Here is a 20,594-nt window from a genome sequence, read left to right on the forward strand (position 1 = left end):
GAGTGTGACTTAAGCTTTACAATGTTGTGAATTTACTGTCTAATTGTAGAATCAAGGAAAAAAAGCATTGGCAATGCCAATCAGTCTTGCTATTGGGATCTTATATGTATTTAGCTATGCAGCACATTAGCGGAGGGGGAGCGCGACACTTGGCAGACCTAAAGCTACAGCGGCAAACACCATCAAACAGACGCCCTTAAACACCAGGGCAGACCCCGGCCTGTGACACTTGCAGCTCTGCAGCCGTGGGATTAGTTCAGTTAAAATGCATGGCGAGAGTCTGTCACTCAGACGCTGCGGGGGATGTGTCGCCGAAATCGTTCCCCAGCTTCGGCTTTAAGGGGCTGAACTCAACTTTTACTGACAGCAATGATTGTACTAGAGCGGTAGCTGAAACTACAGGGCGAGGTGCTGCTAAAAGTAAATTTAATTTGAAAAGCCAAGGAGATTAGCACAGTGATTGACACTTACTCTGTGTCAGAATTGGCATGACGGTACCGGGCGGGGCCAGCCACAACGACCCCCCCGTGATGAAAACCAAATGAGTACCTGCGAGAATGAGGATATTTCATATTTGTAGTTTAATGCAACGTCATCGGGAGTGAAGATTTTATTATATGTGACGTAGATATAAATGTCATTATTTCTGACTGCTTGTTATGAACAATCAAGGGCCGGTGCCGCTCTGAGGCCCGTTTCACCGGAAGCTGCTCTCACGGTCACTCAGCGCCACCCTCCTTTCTCTCTCGAGGTGGAAATGTAAGCACACTTGCCACAGAACCGTTGAAACATATAAATAAACATGTCCGCTTTTTTAATTTTTCTACGTCCCTGAGGCTGTCGAGGCATACACTTCCACTTGTACAAGGTCAGACAAAGATCGATCAGGGAAATTGGCTTTGCGAGGTCAGTTTCAGGTGAAGAGGTCAGTTTCTTACAGTTCATTCCAGAGTCAGAAAGAAACCTAGTTAATGTATACATGGACTAAGAAGGCCAGGCCACTTTCACAGGCCTATGTGAGGGCAACACAAAATGGTGGCACAATAAAATGGAGTCAGTCTCGAGAATTACAGAACCTCAAAGTGGAGTGGACGGCACAGAGTGGAATCGCGCACAGCTTCCCAATAAACGGCCTGCGAGGGGAACTGAGTCCTGGAAGAAGGGCAAGTTGTGGCCGCCAGGGCGAGGCACATGGAAGAAGAACGGATGTGGCAGCCATAGAAAGCTCCCTGAGCTGCACCGCATCAGATTTCGTGTCTTTTCCGGAAAGCTAGTCACGTAACTTATTTGATGGGGACAAAAGCTGCTGGTTGCTTAAAAACTACTAACAGCAAAGCGAGCAGATGAGCACGACCACCGAGGTGGCAATGAGCAGGATGACCATCTGAATCTCCGAGCCGGCCATGTGGCGAAAGCTGTGAACCCGGCGGCGAGAGACGGGGGAGGAAGAAGGATAGGCCCCAAGGGGGGAGGGAGGGAAAGCAAAAGCACGCCGTCATGCGCGCACACATTTTGTCCACCCATACGCGAAGCGGCATTTTCGTTGCCATGACAATGAAAGCTTCGCAAGATGGCGTTGGACTGTCCACTGTCCGTACATACACGCGCATGCTGTTATCTTTGGACAAAGGGCGAGAGCAGCCATCTTTGTCCATCCCTACGCGTTCATGTGAGCCTTTGGGAGAATTGATTGCAAAAGGCACCCGCATGGTGAGTGCAGCGCATGCGCTGTTATCGCCAGGCTTCGTGGAACACTGGTCAATGCAGAGCTTGAAAAGAGGAACTTTTTGTAAATCTTACTGTTTGTTACCGTTTATGTGACCTTGTTGCAGTGATCCACTGCTACACCATAACACACAATGGTCCTATAATTATTGTTTGGGTGTTTTCTTTTGTTAGAAAACTGAGCATTTCTTCCAGAAGGCCTGTATGCGTTAATCAGGCGGACTGTTCAACCCAACTTGGAAGAATGGCCACTAAGAGCAAAAGGTGATTAGAGATGTATTTTAAAGAACAGTAGATGCTTCAGCACCCAGGCTAATGTGCTACACAGCTAAATACATATGAGGTCCCAAAGGCGAGACCGATTGCATTGCAAATGCTTGTTATTAATCAGTCATCCTCACACTATGAGAGACTTTGGCTTTTGTTCTCACTCATTTGAAGATTATGCTCACCTTGGCAAGTTATTAGCCCAGTATTTTGATTTCTTTAGTTTCTATATCATGTTATTTTCCAGGCAGTGCATCAGTTGTTAGGTATGGCTTTAACATACATCTCTTTCTGTAGTGAAGTTTGGTAAATCAATGTTGGTTTAGCGTTTCACGCCCAACTCATAGCTACTAAGTAAACAAGATCACAATATTGCTGCCAATCGGCACATTTTATATTCAATCTCATTACATATTTCTCTCAAGCAATTACAAAAAAGTATATTGTTTGCGCTTTCAATACGCTAGTGTTTTCCATCATTGCTGTTACACTGATGATACTGTAAATTAATTTGCTTTGTTGGTCAAATTTGTTAAATATCACGGGCTATCAGTTTGGGAGATGTTTTCTTTGTACCTGTTTCTCTCCCGATTAGTATATTTCAACATCCACTTCATTTCCATGTGCTCCTTGTCAGCGATGTGGGGTCCTTCCCTGCACTTTCGGATTCTCACTTGCAACACAGCCCTCATACACTACATTTCATCAATATGACCACTCTGAAAGTGCCCGTCTAAAGAAAACGGTGTAATTGCCCTAATCTCATTCCGGGAGATAAAGCTCCAGGACCAGATGGCCTACCCATTAGTTTCTAAAAAAACTTTTGCTCTCACACAGATTACACAGCTACAATTGTCATTCCAAAAAAATGGAAAGGAAAACTCTGTTCCAAAAAACCTCAGACCAACCTCGTTGATAAACATGGAAGCAGAAATGTATCAAAAATCCTCGCTAAACGCATCAAATGTTTTATTAATCCATGCCTCGCAGTCAGGTTGTCAAGGGCAGATTTGCCAGTGATACAATTTGCATGTTTTGCTACATTCTTGAAAAAGCCTCCCTTTCCCAGTCTCTTGCAACAGCTGCTATCGCTTTGCCTGCTAGAAAGCTGTAGACAAGGTCACATGACCAAATTAGAAGTGGCCATATGCTGCTATAATCTTGGTGGCCTCCCTCTTTATAAAAATGCTCTCTATATTGCTCTCAATGCTAACCTTTCCACAAGAATGAAAATTAATGCTTCTACGCCTGCTTCCCCTGTTTTGCAACAATGAACACGTCAAGGCTGCCCTTCATCCCACCTTCTGTTCCTCCTAACTATTGACCCTCTGTTACTCATACCAAATACCTCTCCTGATATCAAAGGATTTTGGTTCAATAACTCCTGCTTTGAAACAGCAGCTGACATTGATACTCACAGAAGACACTGGTGCAGCTATTACAGCCATTATTGCTGTTATTCAGACCTTCTCTACATTTTCAAGCTAGCCACTGAACAGAGATAAAACTTATGTTCCCCCCTTAACCTTCAGTGCCAACGTAATGTATCAGGAATAAAGGCTTATTATGGCAGCAAAACAAAGGACTTACTTCGGTATCTGTTTCAGTTGTGACTTAACTGACTCTGTGACACATGATGAACAAAAAACAGTAGATTAAGTAAAGGAACAGTTAGCAGTATGGTCACCTAAGCACATCTCATGGTGGGGTAGGATGGAAACTTTGAAAAGGATGATTTCCCACTTAGTAAACTTCCTCTTGTGCATGCTTCCCATACATGTTTCTCATTTGTTTTTTCTACTATTCATAAAATGAATTCCGAATTCCTGTTGATCAATAAGAAGCCCAGAATACCCTCTAAAAACCATTGTCTGAATTTTAGAGAGGGTGGTTGCAAACGTCCTAACTGGTTTCATTATGAGACAACATTTCTAGCTACTCAAAATACCTATCTGTTGGTTTGCTGGGGATCCTATGAAACACATGCCTTGGTTACTTATCAAACAACACCTCTTCTTTCCTTTCTCTACTGCTACCTCTTTAATCATGTCCACCCTTAATCGTATTCATTCAAGATGAATTATCCTCCATACAATTCAAGCCTTAAAATTGGTTGACAAAATCCATGCTGGTAATATTGCTAACTTCAATTATATGCTCCTATGGAATAATAAAAGAACCGAGACAACAATCAATACTACCCTTGGTCCTATCTTGGTAGCATAGGGTATTCATTTGGTTGCTGATCTCTACTCGGACGCTAGTACTTTGACATTTGCTAGACTTCGAGATACGTTTTCCCTATCCACTCAATATTAAGGCTAACATTTCCAAATTATGTTTCAATGGCTTTTAATGAGATTTTCAAATGATAAGTGCACAGGTAATACAATCGAGAACAGAACATCCCCAAATGAGTCCCCAGATCCCCCCAACCCCAATCCAACCCCCACACCAGATCAGACACATGGTGAAGTCTAGAAGCCAAAAGCTGCCCTTCTACCTCCAAATGTGGAAGGCCCGTATTGCAAGGCCTGGGGTATATTCTGAGCTACCCAGGACGGGCATAAGAGGGGAGGGGAAGGTTGAGAGCCTCTGTCCCGGACTGGTAAAGTGGTTCTGGCAACCAGGAAGGTATGCATAAGTCTGCCGCTCATGGTTTTGTGGACACACTGGACCTCACGCAGTGGTTTGGTCATGAAGTTTGTGAGTCTCTCCCTTAAGCCATTCATCCATTTATCCGAGTTGGGAGGCTTGGCTGTAGCGTAGTCGGTGTAGTACACCTATCGCTCCCTTTGGGTATAGGCCGTGAGAGCCAGTTTAGAGCACTTCCCATCCCAGATATAGGTTATACCGGTTGTGTGGAGGTGACTGATATCCTCCCTGGGGAAATGGCGGGCATCGTTTGGAATAAATACAGAGTGTGCAGAAGTAGGGTCATTTTCAAGGCAGCATTGCATCCCACCCATGAGAGTGAATGGTTTCTCCAGGCTGACAATAAGGATTTAGTCTCATGCATGAAGGATTCAAAATTGAGTTTGGCGCAGACAGAGAAGGATGGTGTCAGGTGGACACCCAGATAGTTGATGGAACTTACTGTCCATTTAAATGGAGTTGTGCCAGTCCGGGATTCTGTTAGGGGGTTCCAGTGCACCAGTATCAGGCCCTCCAATTTTGTCATGTTACTCTTCAGGCCTGCAACTACTTGAAATTCGTCCAAGAGAGAGTTCAGGGCTTGAACCGAGCTTTGCAGCTCTGTGAGAGTAAGCAGGATGTCAGGATGTCATCGGCAAAGACAGACACCTTGAAGGTGTCTCTGCAGAACGAGATGCCATGAATATTTGGGTCATCACTGATTTTCTGGAGGAGGGGGTTCTAAGAAGAGATTGAACAGGAGATGTGATGGGGACATCCTTATTGTGTGCCCCTTTGGATCAGAACATGGGCTGAAGAGTGACCATTGACCTTGACATTTGCTTTATGGTTACAGTAAAGTCCTGAAATCCACCCCTCCAGCCTATATCCTAGGCCGAACTGCTTAAGGACCTCGAAGAGCATGTGCCAGTCAGTTCTATCAAATGTGTTCTTGGTATCCATTTATAGGAGGAACTGCACCTTCCCCTTTTCCTGGCTATATCAGTTGGAAGGCAAGTTTCATTTTATGGCTAGTGGTCCGGTTGGGTATGAATCCTCCCTTATCAATGTGGATCAGATCGGGCATCAATTTGTCGAGGCAGTTGGTCAGGCCTTCGCAAAAAAATTCAGGTCACGATTTAGTAGAGAGATTGGCCAGAAACAGGGACCTTGTTTTGGATCCTTGCCCGGGTTGGTGTATCAGTGCGATAGATGCCTCTGTCATTTCTGCGGATGTTCCCTGATTTGCTGTGAGAGTGTTGAAAAGTGAGCTATGGACTGGGAGGAGCTGTGGGGCAAAGCATTTATAGAAGAGTGGGGTAAAAAATTGGGCCTCTTCATAAACCTGCCCTATTTGTGTTTCTTAACCAGTTTTTGGTACACCACAATTCACTGAGGTCCTGGTTTCCTGCTCATAGTTCTGTGCATGAGCAGAATCCCTGCAACACCATACTTCATCTAAGATCTACAAAACACTGAGGGGCATATTTACAAGCCCTATGTGCCACCAGTACGCCACTTTTCATGACGTACTGGTGGCGCTGGGGGTTCCTCCATATTTACAAAGACAGGAAAAGCCAAACTGGGTGACTTTTCCTCTCCTTGTAAATACGGCCCCTTCACACGCAGCACTTTGCATTGAAGGGGCGTCCCATGGGTGTTGCTATGGGTGTTCCCATGCAACACCCATGGAACAAGACACATCTCCAGATTTACGAGAAATCGTAAATCTGGAGATGCGTCTGAATGCTATGCCACCCTAGAGGTGGCATAGCGAGGCGCAACGATGAAAAATGGTTTCGTTTCTCCGTGTTTTTTCCTTTTTCAATGCGTGCTGCATTCTACAGCACGCAGGGAAATGCCTGTAGTGATTGTTTTTGTGCAGGAAGGTGCTCCTTCCTGCACAAAAACAATCTCCCCACGACGCAGGCATCCTTGCACCATAGTGCAAGGGTGCCTGCATGACTGCAGTTTGAGCGCCAGCGCTGGGGAGAGCACAGGCATGCGACATATTCTTGTAAATATGTTGCATCCCTGTGCTTCGGAAGTGCTGCAGCTTGGCGCAGCCAAAGGGCTCGTGGTGTCATGCTGCGGCTCTTCCTTATAGACCTGCCCCTGAGTTTTGCCCCCAAAAAATCTCTCTCTCCCATTCAGACCATATGGCTCAAGTACTTTCATAGTATAGTTAGAGAGCCTCCCTCAATACATACATGATCAAATAATTGCACTCAGCTACTACAATTGTTCCATTGTTAACTCAGACCAAACTATTCTCATCACACCTATTTACTGAGCCTTGGATAAATTATTCAAATCTAACCTTTTGTATTCAGACATCTGTTTGTCTTGCAAAGTAGCAGTGGTAATCCTGAACACGTGTTTTTTGGCTGCAAGTGGCTGACTGGCTCCCGGGACAAGACTTCTACTCAGAAATTTTTAGCACCAAAATTGCCTTAGATTTCCCCATCATTATTCAGCTCCTAACTCTCCCCTGCTTTCAGAGCCAGACTTCGTAATCCTAGACCTTTTACTAATGATCGCGATCATAGTCATTCTTATTGTCTGGAAATCTGCTAATCATATTTCCTAGTGCACATGGTGGACCAGGGTTACTTATTTTAGAAGTACCCAAAAAACCCAGATGAAGATTATGCGCTACCCAAAATATCACAGAAAAGTTTGAAATCACTAGATAAATTCATTCGGGACCCGCCCCATACACAAGTTCACCATAAATAAGTGCTTGCTGTTGTTAGTACATTCTGGGTTTGGCCCACATGGCTGTCTCTTTTTCTCCTTTTTTCCCCTCTTCATTTACTTTTGTTTTCTGCATTTTTCCTTTCATGATCTAGATGTACCTTTTGTTGTTCATTGAATATGTGTATTGTGTTAAACCTCAAGGATCTGTTTGGGTGGATGTTCTGGGTTACATTTGTGAGCTTCATTACCAGGGCTGGCTTTAGTGCTGGCGGCGCCCAGTATGACAATCATTTTTGGCGCCCCCATTACCGCCGATTCTGATTCTGTGATGTGATTCACCTAAGCTGATATTTACGGTATGGGGTTCCCCATTCAAGCCTAGAGACCTATTAGTTTCATAAAAGTAGTTTACTAGCGCAGGGAGGGTGGTTGTTTTCCACTAATTTCTCCCTTCATTTTCTATGGTATTGTAACAATGCTGATGGTTTTGTTTTTAATCATTTGTCTGCTTATGTTAGCCAAAGTACTGCACCTCAGAGCACGTAGTTAAAAATAAAGATTTTAAACTTTACTGTGTCTCTGATTACTCTTGTTGTGGACTGATATGAGATTAAAAAGGTTTTCTATTTATATTATACCCTTTTTTGTGCTACTGTTTATATAGATTGTTTTTCTTCTCTGTGTCCTTATGGTCGCTATTGCAGCACATAGTCGCGTGCCTCTCCGGCGTCATTTGACGCAGTTCGGGGTGCCTGACAATGGGATGTCTATTATCTTTGTAGTGAGTGCCGATGCATCGCATTCCTATGAGCTATTTTACTCTTGGGTTACTTTGCCGGAGGTGAATGCGGATGATAATACGTTTCACTCAAACACTCCTACGGCAGTCCCAGCTAATTACACGCTGTATTGGACGCAGGAAATTCCCATTTCTGCTTGGCAGCATCGTATTTGGTTCAATGGCGCCCTCCCCCACACGGTTACACTGGTTTGTTTAGGTACCTTGTCCATTCCAGGAGCCACTTGGCCAGTCTTGGCCGGGTTTACACCACATCCACGTTATTTGCAAGCCCCGGTGGATGACTTACGTCAACTCCATACCGCCCTAATTACGGGACATAGGGCTTTAGTGCAATACGTCTCACGCAATGTCCAGGTGGGGGCACCTGGAGTTGCGGCGCAACCAGCTGGCCCATCCGGGATTACTATTAGTCCCGTCATGGTTAATTCGGTAATGGGCAAGCGCCCCCAGAATAAGGACAATATGCCTTATTGGCTTGCTGAGAAATTTGACCAGCTGGAAGCAGTTTTTCCAAATTCTACTCCTGTGTTATGTTATATTAGTCGAACTTCTATAGCGCGCAGCTACCCTAGGGTGTCCCGGCGCTTGCTGTGGAAAAACACAGGATCCTCACCATTAGTTTGCAGAAAGACTTAGTCCCAGAGGTATCTGATTGTGATAACTGGGGTAAAGTGTTTGCGGCAGTCTACTCAAAGTGCTTCGGCACCCCGTCTACGGCTGTACTGCCCTCCGTGATCAAGCGTGTTTAGGATCAACACGGTCCGGAGGTGGCGGTCCAGTTAGGGATGAGGCTTGTCGGCGTGTTCGACGTAGTTGCCACGCTCATCCTTGCTAACGTCAAGGGAGATGCGGTTAACTTTCAAGTGTCGAATGAGGTGCGCCTCGTCGCCGACATCGATAAACCCCGGCAGTTACCAAGGATTATTGCTGAGGCTTATAAGACCTTTGGCCGCAATAGTTTGGGGGTTAAGCCTTTTGTTCAAACAACAACTACGCAACCGCAAACTAAGACAGGGACGTCTTCTAAAGACGACCGTCCAGCTTTTCCTAAACAAAATTGGAAAGCTAAAAAACAGGGAAAGCAGCAACAGAAACAGGGGTCTCGTTCCGCGTCGCCGGTTCAAGCGATTACTGAAAGCACATATGATTTGCGTGATCGCACTAGGATAAGATCTCCTGATAGATTTCAGGTTCCTGAACAACGTTCTCCTCGTTCTTCACAGGAAACATCGGTCTCACAGTCCGGTGGAGGAGAACGTGGCAAAGGTCGGGGTGCCCAACAAGGACGTGAGCAGCCCCGCCAGGCTGACGGTAAAGGCAAGCAGGACAAATTTGCACGACAACGACCCCTGTTTCAAAAGGAGAAAGTTCCTGCACTAACAGTGAGGTATGCCACAGATAGTGAGAACGCAGCTTCGGAACCTGACATGGGCACTAACGCTGCTAGACAGCGCAGCGTAGGTTACAGTAGTGCGGCAAGCACTGCGTCCATATCTGAAGGCGACAGCAACTGACACATTCATTACTGTAGAAACTGCTGATACTAGAGTGTCTCCCCCTGACGGACTATATGACATAGTCCTTTCAATAGAAGGTGATATACAACGTACCATAAAAGGGATTTTTGGGGAAAATCCGACCTCTACATATGACATTCTGTTAGCAGAGGCAGACTGGCCCCCAGCTTTCATTTTGGCCGCTCCTAGAGGGGAGGAGGTAATCCTCCCATCTTTAGCACACACTGTGTTGAAGGATCAGGCTCAGAACTTTGCAGAAGAGTGGGCTCAGGTACTTGCTCCGGCGTTGTACCAAACTCAGGTTGGATGGGATAAGTTGTCGCCAAGCCTTGAGATTCCATTACGGTCTATGCCCCAGCCACAACCCCAATATTCCATGCGCCACGAAGCTAAATCTCACGTCCCAGAAATCCTTGAACAATTGGAATATCGAGGTGTTATTGAAACATGTGTGTCACCCATGAATAATCCTTTATTCACTGTAACCAAACCTGATGGGTCGTACAGCCTGGTTTTGGATTACCGGCATTTGAACTCGCAATGTCGGATCTGTGCGGTACAGAATACCCACAGTTCTGCCCTCATTGATAGTCTGGTGAGAAAAAGGTTTAAAACCACACTTGACATCTCCAATGGCTTTTATAGCCATAATCTGTCCTCTATTAATAGTCAATGGACAGCCTTTACTTCTTGCGGCAAACAAAAACAGTTTAAAAGATTAGCCATGGGCTATAAAAACAGTCCAGGTGTCTTTGCCGCTCGTGTAGTCCTCTGTTAGAGAGCATTGACCCTGATGCGTACTCGTATGTTGATGATATTTATCTCACAGAGGGCAAATTATGGCCGCATCTGTGTCGCGTTGACCGCATCATTGTCATGTTTGCGGACTTTGGTTACAAATTCAACTTTGCAAGGTCGCACATTGCAGAGTATACAGTTATGAACTATGAACTCAACAACGAAGGATGAGGTTTAGCAACTCACTTCCTGGAGAAGTGCGCATGTTTGCGTGCTCCGACAACACTGAAGAAATTACAATCTTTGCTGGTTTTTTTTAATTTCGGGCATACCTACATTCCGGATTAGGCCCAGCATATCAAGCCGCTATATGCCTTGGTACAACCTACTTTTTCCAAATCGAGCTGGCTGCCAGAACATTCAACTATCCTGCAAGCTTTGCAGGCTGATCTTCTTGCTTCGAAATACTTACTGACGCGTGATAACAACACTAACCTGGTGATAAGAATTGTGCCTGGCCCAGTGGGTTTCACGTACTTAACGTACTTAATGAAGGCGACACAGTCCCCATTGCTTACAAATCGCACTTGTACACATCGGCTGAAATGCGCTTTTTCACTGTCGAAAAAGTTTTTATTGCAGTGCAAATGGCGATTCTGAAGGAGAGAGCGCTGTCGCAAGGGAAACGCATGTTGGTTGTTACACCATATCCTGCCGTAGAGGCAGTAACGAAAGCCAGTGTACCAAATTCTAAAGGTTTGCATCCGCGTTGGATACAATGTGCCACTTCTTTGACGTCTCCGGATGTCACTTACATCTTTTTTGCCTCATTGCAGACTCAGGAGAATTTGCAGTATGAGTTTGTTCATCCAGCTCCTCTGTCCTTGCGCCTGCTTGAGGATTACCATTGTGTCATTTATAACCCTGGGCGCGACACTACGCTTCGCCCACGTAGTGTACGTAGCGCTGCCTGCTTCGCAGTTTTCGAAGTAGGCGAAACAGGCAGCGCCTACGCACACTACGTGGGCGAAGCGTAGCTGCCTGCCGCCCACCACCCGCCTCCCGCCCGCCGTACTTTTAAAAGAAAAAATTAATTTGTAATAAAGGAAATTAGGCACTTACCTGACGTGCGGTGTCTCCCGGGGCTCCCTCTTCCTGTTTTTCAATTTTCCTGACTAATGCGCATGCGCGGACGCCCGCGCATGCGCATTTCTCGCAAGAAATGCGCATGCGCGGGCGTCCGCGCATGCGCATTTGTCAGGAAAATTGAAAAACAGGAAGAGGGAGCCCCGGGAGACGCCGCGCGTCAGGTAAGTGCCTTTAATTTGCTTTATTACAAATTAATTTAATCTTTTAAAAGTAGGGTGGGTGGGTGGCGGGTGGCGCGTAGTGGGGCTACGCGAAGCGCGTAGTGTGCGTAGATTTGGGCACACTACGTGCTGCTTCACGTAGCCCCACTACGCCCACTACGCCCACCCTTAGTCATTTACACTGACGGTTCAGCGCAACCGGCGACGGTTCTAAGCATGCTTATTCAGCGGCCTGCGCAATAGTGGCTGGTACTTTCGTGAATGGTGAATTCAAATCTGATGTCGTGCACACACAGATGTTGGGTGATTGTACCACCCAGTTGGCAGAGCTTCGTGCTCTGGTGCTTGCACTGGAGTTTGCTGATCCTCAGGTTACTCCTCTTATAGTGAGTGACTCTTTTTACTGTGTTCAGTCTTTCAACGACAATTTATTCTTTTGGTCTCAATATGAGTATTGTGATTCCAAAGGTAGCACAATCAAGCATAAAATGCTTTGGGTTCGAGTAGAGGACCATAAATAACGTCTGCCGCTCGTGAATGTAATTCATACTCTAAGGCACCAGCGAGTAGGTGTCCACGCTGTAGGAAACAGATTAGCTGACGAAGCAGTGAAAACAGCAGTGGTAACATATCTAGTAGCAGCAGTTACAAGATCCAAAAGTAAGATTGATGATGACATCTTGGCAGCTATTGCTGCGACCGAGAATGGTGGTAATTACCCTCGGGGTTTCCCTTCTAAATACTCTTATCATTTAAGTCCTGATAAAGTTCCCTATGTGAGAATTAACGACGTTGGTTACAGATTGATTCCCAACGCACACTGCAGACTTTCCTTGATGACAGCAGCTCACGAAGGTATAGCTTCTGCCCATGCCGGCATTTCGGCGACTGTTACTCTCTTACAACAACGTTACTGGTGGCGCGGATTGTATAAACAGACTCGAGCTTATGTTTTTAATTGTGACATCTGCCAGCAGATTAAGCCTTCGACTGCTGCGCGCCCACCTCAAACACAGTTGTACATATCTAATAAACCACTTGGGTGCGTTTATTTAGATCACTGCGGTCGTTTCTCCTCTGATACTGCGTATAAGTACATCTTAGTTGCAGTGGATTCGTGCACACGTTTTCTTTGTGTCTCGCCACAACGGAGTGCTGATGCTCGAACTGTCATCAGGGATTTGCGTGTCTTTGTGGGAATTTTTGCATGTGGTACCCTTCATTCTGACCAAGGTCCTGCGCTCGCCTCTAAGGCGTACAAAGATGCCATGAGATCTTTGGGGGTCCAAGTCAAATTTTCGTCTCCATACCGGCCTGAGGGCAATAGTGTTGTGGAGCGAATGAACCGTGACTTAAAGCAATACCTGACAGCTAGGGTTTTAGGTACTGGCAGGAACTGGTTTGCCCATTTGTATAGCGTTCAACTTGCACTTAATAATCTCCCTGGCAGGTCTCTGGGTGGGCGGACCCCATACGAAATGCTCTTTGGCATAAAGATGTTTGTCCTGGACCTTGATGGTCTAGACATGGCGGCGCCGGCCGCACCCTTTGACGTAGATGATCACTCTCCTGAATTACAGAATCTACAAGAGACCAGAGACAGTTTTGCAAAGGAACACTTGCCCTCCACAACTGATGCTGCGCTTCAGATTCGGTAGTTGGCTGGCCACTTCGAGAAGGTGGAGAACAAGAAGGAGTTCGGCCCCTCTAATCATGCTCCAGTACCAGTGCTTGGCGTGCAGGGCACACAAACAGTCATTTTACCTCCACTTCCTGGTCGCAAGGATAACAGGTACATCTCCATTGACAATGTCAAACTACAACGAGTGGCTGATTCTTCTTAGTATGACTCCAGCGGTCTCTTGTCCAGCAATGCTGAGAAATTCTGTTTTGGCTCCGGCAAACACCAACAGGCCTGACATTGCCATCGAGATGCATACAGTTACTAATCCTTTATTGCCTCCACCGGCTGGTGGTCCAATTGAAGATACTGAGTATACTTATCCCACAGATGTGTCGTTGCCTGGTTTACATTCAAGTGCAGTTGACCAGTCACGTTTTTCATTTGACACTAACTCTGTGACTTCCAATGCCCCATCAAAAATTTCTATTTTTGCTGCTTGGTTTAGAAGACATTTTTTAATTCCTCCTTGGACTTACATTTGGCTGGTGCTCATAACTATTTTTTTGTTTATGTCCGTTGGATTTGTGGTTGTGTTTTTTCATCTAGTAAATGGACACTATCTCACCGAAAGATCTACAATTAGATTAATTGATGGAACTTTGGCACCCCACTCCTCATCACACATCATGAAGAGGGACCGGACTTTTGTGAATATTACTGCCTGGCCTGTGTTAGATGAGATTGTATGGGATGCTGTTAAATTTCAAATTCATGGTCCCACAGAGGAGATTAATGTCCCCAATGTACTTCGTGTTTCTATGGGGGATGTTGTGAAACAGAACATTCGCTCTGATGATTGGGATGTCCAAGCCGTAAAGGCTCTTTTTTCTGATTTGAAATATTGTGCTGCTTTTGATGCTGAAGATTTATGTTTGGACACAGCGAACTACGGGGGGTTGTTTTGTTGCCAGCGCTGTGGCAGTCATTTCCTGCATAAGGCAAATACATTTAAAAATGTTGTCAATTATACACAATGGGAAACATTGTCCAGCACCAATTGAAGTCAGCTCCAAGACTCTATTGAGCAAATTTACATATTATACTGACTTCAGCGTATCTAAACCTGAAGCCTTTTATTTTAAAATGGCTGCCGAGTCAACTTCCAAAGTCAGACTGACCCACACTAAATTGCTGTACTCAAAACACTTTATGGATGATTCTGGCTATAGGGGGCTATGAGCTGTGGAAAGATACCATTGATCTTAAATCTGTTTGGGGTTCTAAAGCATGGCAGGTACAAGGTACAGAAGCTCTGCATCGTGCATGCCTTATCCCAAACCACCTGTTGTTTTTTAATTCTACCATTTTTCAAACCACCTGCATTGGATTGGCTATTTCTAAAAAAAATGAATTCCCCAACTGTTCCTGATCTGGGCACTTATCCAAAATGGGATAATCACACCGATCTGTCCCTTGATGCTTTGCAATCATTTGTTACTAATACATCCTTCAACATTTCCAACTTAGATCCTGAAGGATGGTTAATATGCAGTGACGGTCCGTGTAGGGCGTTTTACCGGGGCGGTGATGTGGCGCAGAGGAGGGGCAGGGTGGGGGGTTGCAAAATGCGGCAAATGGCCGATTTCAGGTAAGTTACGAAAAAAATTAATGAAACTAATTTCGTTGCGCGCGCTGCTGCGATGCAGCGCACGCAACGAAATTCGTTTTATTAATTTTTTTCGTAACTTACCTGAAATCGTCCGTTTGCCGCATTTTGCAACCCCCCACCCTGCCCCTCCTCTGCGCCACATCACCGCCCCGGTAAAACGCCCTACACGGGCCGTCACTGTTAATATGGCAGAAGAGCTCAGATTCCTGTCAACATCGTTTTCTGGGTCTATACCCTGGCTATACACAGGTTAGAGTGGACCCCCGATTTGAATCTTCCCATTCAGTTACTACCTATTCTGTAGGGAAGTTATGTCACAACTGGCTGCAACATTCCACATGGCATCTGTTAAACTTCATTTATCAAAATTGAACGACAAAGTGGATTTGAATGATTTTGTTAAGGGTCCTGTGGGTGGCAGGTCCAAAAGATGGATGTACATCTGTAACACCCTTTCTTCCGGAATTTACGCATTGGATAATCTTGTTTCATCTGTTGAGGATATTGTGCGGGATGATGTTTCTGTTTTATACCATGGTCGGGATCGGTTACGTTCTATAATGCGGTTTGCATGGACTGGGACTACATGAACACATAATCCTTATTCCTGCCGTTTAATCTGACTGATAAACAATGGTTCATGTCCATGAGGAATGCGACGTGCTCATTACTGCATGTTGAAAGGTTGGAGCCTTTACCTTTCTCTGTGGCCGAATCGAGCTCAGCTGTGTGACTCATCCACGGTTTAATCACCTTACCTTTTCCGTTGTTTAAGTTCAGTTCATGCATGAAACATTATGCCCTAGGCAGATACGAACCATTGGGTACTGTCTTCCTGCATGTAGTTTGGTCACTCCCATTTACATACAGGTGCATGAGAGAGGGTAAAGAAGTTTATTTGAAAGGAGAGGAATGCACTTCCACACCTGATCACTCAGTAGTCTGTAGGAACATCCAATTGCATGGCACCGAATTTGGCTTGCATTCTGAAGGGAAATCCTGTGCCAGCAATTACACCCACTTTTACATTACTAGCTAACGGTAGTTATTTGCTTTTAAATAATGAGGCATGCTGCGGGATGCTAGTGGGGATTCCGTACGTTGTAACTATCTCACATCACTCAGTCTGTTGTAAAAATGTCCTTTACCCGCCTCCGCATGGGAGACTGGATGTATTCATCTGGCCTTCCCTCCCAACCTTGAAGGCAGAGTTCAACAAGATGAGCAGAATAAGGGCTCTATTGTCTCGAAAAGAAGTCGCTCTGACTTTCTCCCGTGAAACATTCATCCTTCACGTGGCAAACACCCGCACCGAGGTGCATGCGCTTCTGAATACTGATCTCCCCCTTCATTTCGGTGCTCTGATTCATACTATATTCAATGCCTCGTCAACAACTGGCTTGGTACATTTTTTCAAAGTTGTGGGCTCCGGCCTCGTGACCTCCTTCCAAACAATATTTGGTGTGATACCGGCATTTTATCATTCTATTTTTTTCAGCGTCTTCGGCGGGCTACCATTGATTCTGGCCCTGACTGCTGGTGTGCTCCTGTTAGTTTGTTTGCTCCGCAATGGCTACACGATCTGTATCACACAACAACCCGCCCCGGCTGCTTCAACTGCGCAACTGGATACTTGAATACTATGGAACATTACCACTGGCCACTTTAAGCATAGCCTATGGATTATCCTTCAGGTTCTCTTACTTTAGTTGCGTACAACCTGTTTTCCATTGCCTAGATTGTCCATTCGAATGGGCTCTGGATTTGTGCCTGTCTAACACAGCGTCTCCTGCCCCGGATTATGATCGACTAATGAGTCCCTTAGTGGCTCATGAGTTGGACTGTTCTGGCATCGGGATTATGGCCAGTGAAGTGGCACACGGAGTTCTATGGAATTGGGATATATATGCGGCAGCATATGACTTCTTGGCGAGAAGTTATCTTGAAGAACATGCAAGTTGTCCTCTGATTGTGCTAGAGGCTCCGGTTATCGAAGAACATGTATGTTCATTTACTTTACTTGACTGGATGGCTGAATCTTTTACTGAACATTATAATGACTTCCTCGTGGAGGCAGTTGCTACTTATTGTGCCTACATGTTGATGGATTAAATTGGCAGTTGTCCGTCTTCCGCATGTCCTAATCCAGATTTAATAATTTTTCTTTTTAATCCACATTGGGCTGTGTCACACCCCTGGGAGATGTTTTCATTTTTTCCTTTTCCCGACAAATTTTTCGAACTGTCACTACCAATTATATGGCTTGGCAATACATGAACTTGGTTCTGTCTCGACTAGAGCTTGAACTCTGCATTCCTACAGTGCTTCCCTATTTTGTTTGTGGTCCGATCAAGGGAGGGTGTAGTGGAGACGGGTTTCTATGTACACACATTGCTATGTTAGCATAAGCGCCTTAGATGTAAAACGCCATCTTGCCACTTTGTTGCTTTTGCACACAACACTGCAGGTAGCTGTTATTACAAGAAAAACTGCTTGCTTGCTTTTTCTTCACATGAGAACGGTCTGTTGTTCACATCCCTAGACGTGCACCATGACCTTAGTCTGAACACTGTGTGCAGAAGCCGTCAAGGTCAAATAACAATGTATGCTTTTTAATTCAGGTTGATCGTCCCACGCTCTAGACATAACACACACACAGCTGCAAATATCTGAAACTCTGGTGCCTTTAATATTGCATTTGCATGCATGATTCAGACACTTGGAGAAAACCTTTCCAGAAACAGAGAGCAGAGCTGATCCTGTGTTATGATTCACCTAAGCTGATACTTACGGTATGGGGTTCCCCATTCAAGCCTAGAGACCTTCTATTAGTTTCATAAAACTAGTTTACTAGCGAAGGGAGGGTGGTTGTTTTCCACTATCATTTGTAATATGATTTCTGCCTTCATTTTCTATGGTATTTAACAATGCTGATGGTTTTGTTTTTAATCATTTGTCTGCTTATGTTAGACAAAGTACTGCACCTTGGAGCACGTAGTTAAAAATAAACATTTTAAACTTTACCATGTCTCTGATTACTCTTGTTGTGGACTGATATGAGAATAATAACGAAAAGGTGTTTCTGATTCCCACCATTCCTGAGAGTACTCTAAGTCGCTTGTTCTGGGTTGTCTAATCATTGGTAGCTTCGAGATGATACGGAGAACGAATGAGACACTGATGCTAGTAGGATAGGTGTTCTGGGTACTGAGGTGAGGTTTTGGTACACCACAATTCACTGAGGTCCTGGTTTCCTGCTCATAGTTCTGTGCATGAGCAGAATCCCTGCAACACCATACTTCATCTAAGAACCACAAAACACTGACGGGCAGATTTACAAGCCCCCTGCGCCACCAGTACGTCACTTTTCATGACGTACTGGTGGCGCAGGGGGCTCCTCCATATTTACAAGGACAGGAAAAGCCACCCTGCGTGACTTTTCCTCTCCTTGTAAATACGGCCCCTTCACATGCAGCACTTTGCGTTGAAGGGGCGTTCCATTGGTGTTGCTGTGGGTGTTCAACAAGACACATCTCCAGATTTACGAGAAATCGTAAATCTGGAGATGCGTCTGAATGCTATGCCACCCTTGCTATGCCACCCTAGAGGTGGCATAGCGAGGCACAACGATGAAAAATTGTTTCATTTCTCCTCGTTTTTCCCTTTTTCAATGCGTACTGCATTCTTCAGCACGCAGGAAAATGCCTGTAGTTATTGTTTTTGTGCAGGAAGGTGCCCCTTCCTGCACAAAAACAATGTCCCCACAACGCAGGCATCCTTGCACCATGGTGCAAGGGTGCCTGCATGGCTGCAGTTTGTGCGCCAGCGGTGGGGAGAGCACAGGCATGCAACATATTTCTTGTAAATATGTTGCATCCCTGTGCTTCGGAAGTGCCGCAGCTTGGCGCAGCCAAAGGACTCGTGGTGTCACGCAGCGGCACTACCTTGTAGACCTGCCCCTGAGTTTTGCCCAAAAAAATCTCTCTCTCCCCTTCAGACCATATGGCTCAAGTACTTTCAGAGTATAGTTAGAGAGCCTCCCTCAATACATACATGATCAAATAATTGCACTCAGCTACTACAATTGTTCCATCGTTAACTCAGACCAAACTATTCTCATCACACCTACTTTACCGAGCCTTGGATAAATTATTCAAATTTAAACTTTTGTATTCAGACATCTGTTCATCTTGCAAAGCAACAGTGGTAATCCTGAAAACATGTTTTTTGGCTGCAAGTGGCTGACTGCCTCCCGGGACAAGACTTCTACCCAGAACTTTTTAGCACCAAAATTGCCTTAGATTTCCCCAGGATTATTCAGCTCCTAACTCTCCCCTGCTTTCAGAGCCAGACTTCGTAATCCTGGACCTTTTACTAATGACCGCGATCATAGTCATTCTTATTGTCTGGAAATCTGCTAATCATATTTCCTAGTGCACATGGTGGACCAGGGTTACATATCTTAGAAGTACCCACAAAACCCAGATGAAGATTATGGGCTACCCAAAATATCACAGAAAAGTTTGAAATCACTAGATAATTTCATTCGGGACCCGCCCCATGCACAAGGTCACCATAAATAAGTGCTTGCTGTTGTTAGTACATTCTGGGTTTGGCCCACATGGCTGTCTCTTTTTCTCCTTTTTTTCCCCTCTTCATTTACTTTTGTTTTCTGCATTTTTCCTTTCATGATCTAGATGTACCTTTTGTTGTTCATTGAATATGTGTATTGTGTTAAACCTCAAGGATCTGTTCGGGTGGATGTTTTGGGTTACATTTGTGAGCTTCATTACCAGGGCTGGCTTTAGTGCTGGCGGCCCCCGGTATGACAATCATTTTTGGCGCCCCATTACAGCCTCCGCAGATTTTCTCACTACCACTGGGCACAAGTGCCCCTCATCTCTCCAATCATAAGTTATTGCTAAACACAGAGCCCCCCCCCTCCAAGGTCAGCGCCCCCCTCCACAGGTTAGCGCCCTGTGTTGCTGCACCGGTCGCACTGCCCTAAAGCAGGCCTGTTTATTACAACTATATTAATGAAGTCTTTCTCATCATTAATCAGACATATTCTATATGGTTCATCTGCTTAGGTGATTGCAATATTCTATGAGACAACAGTGTGACTGATTTATGTTTTTAAGGGGAAACATTGTTTACAACGCGGGGATTACATCGCGATGCCATTACATCGCGGTTTTTACAACGCAAGTCGTTACAATGACTTGCGCTAGATGGCGCTCTAGGACAAGGAATAGTATAATTTACTATCCAACACCTTCCCTACTGTACGTAGACTGGAGTTGGAATAGTAAATTATACTACTCCTAAGTCCAGCGCCCTCCAACGCAAGTCGTTGTAACGACTTGCGTTGTCAAAACCGCGATGTAATGTACCGCGATGTAAATGTATGCGTTGTAACGTCATACATCCACCGCTTTTAAATTTTGTACGTTTAACCTCAATGAAAAGTTTTGGAAAAAAAAGTCTTGGCATACTTGGTATTCAGCAACCCTGGTATTCGCCAGAGCTGGCAGCGGGCTCCTCAGAAAAGCTTTGGGCATCAGTACTATCATCTTTACAACTAAGCACTGTAAAAAGGCATGAAATA

The 20,594-nt window shown here is 45.2% G+C and overlaps 1 protein-coding gene across 5 annotated transcripts in view; it reads right to left on the reverse strand.

Moving 5' to 3' along the window:
• MLPH (melanophilin) overlaps positions 1–20,594 on the reverse strand; it is a 445,337-nt gene that overhangs the window by 157,066 nt on the left and 267,677 nt on the right. The gene's annotated exons all lie outside the window — the stretch shown is intronic.

This window comes from Triturus cristatus, chromosome 3_1, assembly GCF_964204655.1.
Source record: "Triturus cristatus chromosome 3_1, aTriCri1.1, whole genome shotgun sequence".
In the NCBI taxonomy this organism is placed as follows: Eukaryota; Metazoa; Chordata; class Amphibia; order Caudata; family Salamandridae; genus Triturus; species Triturus cristatus.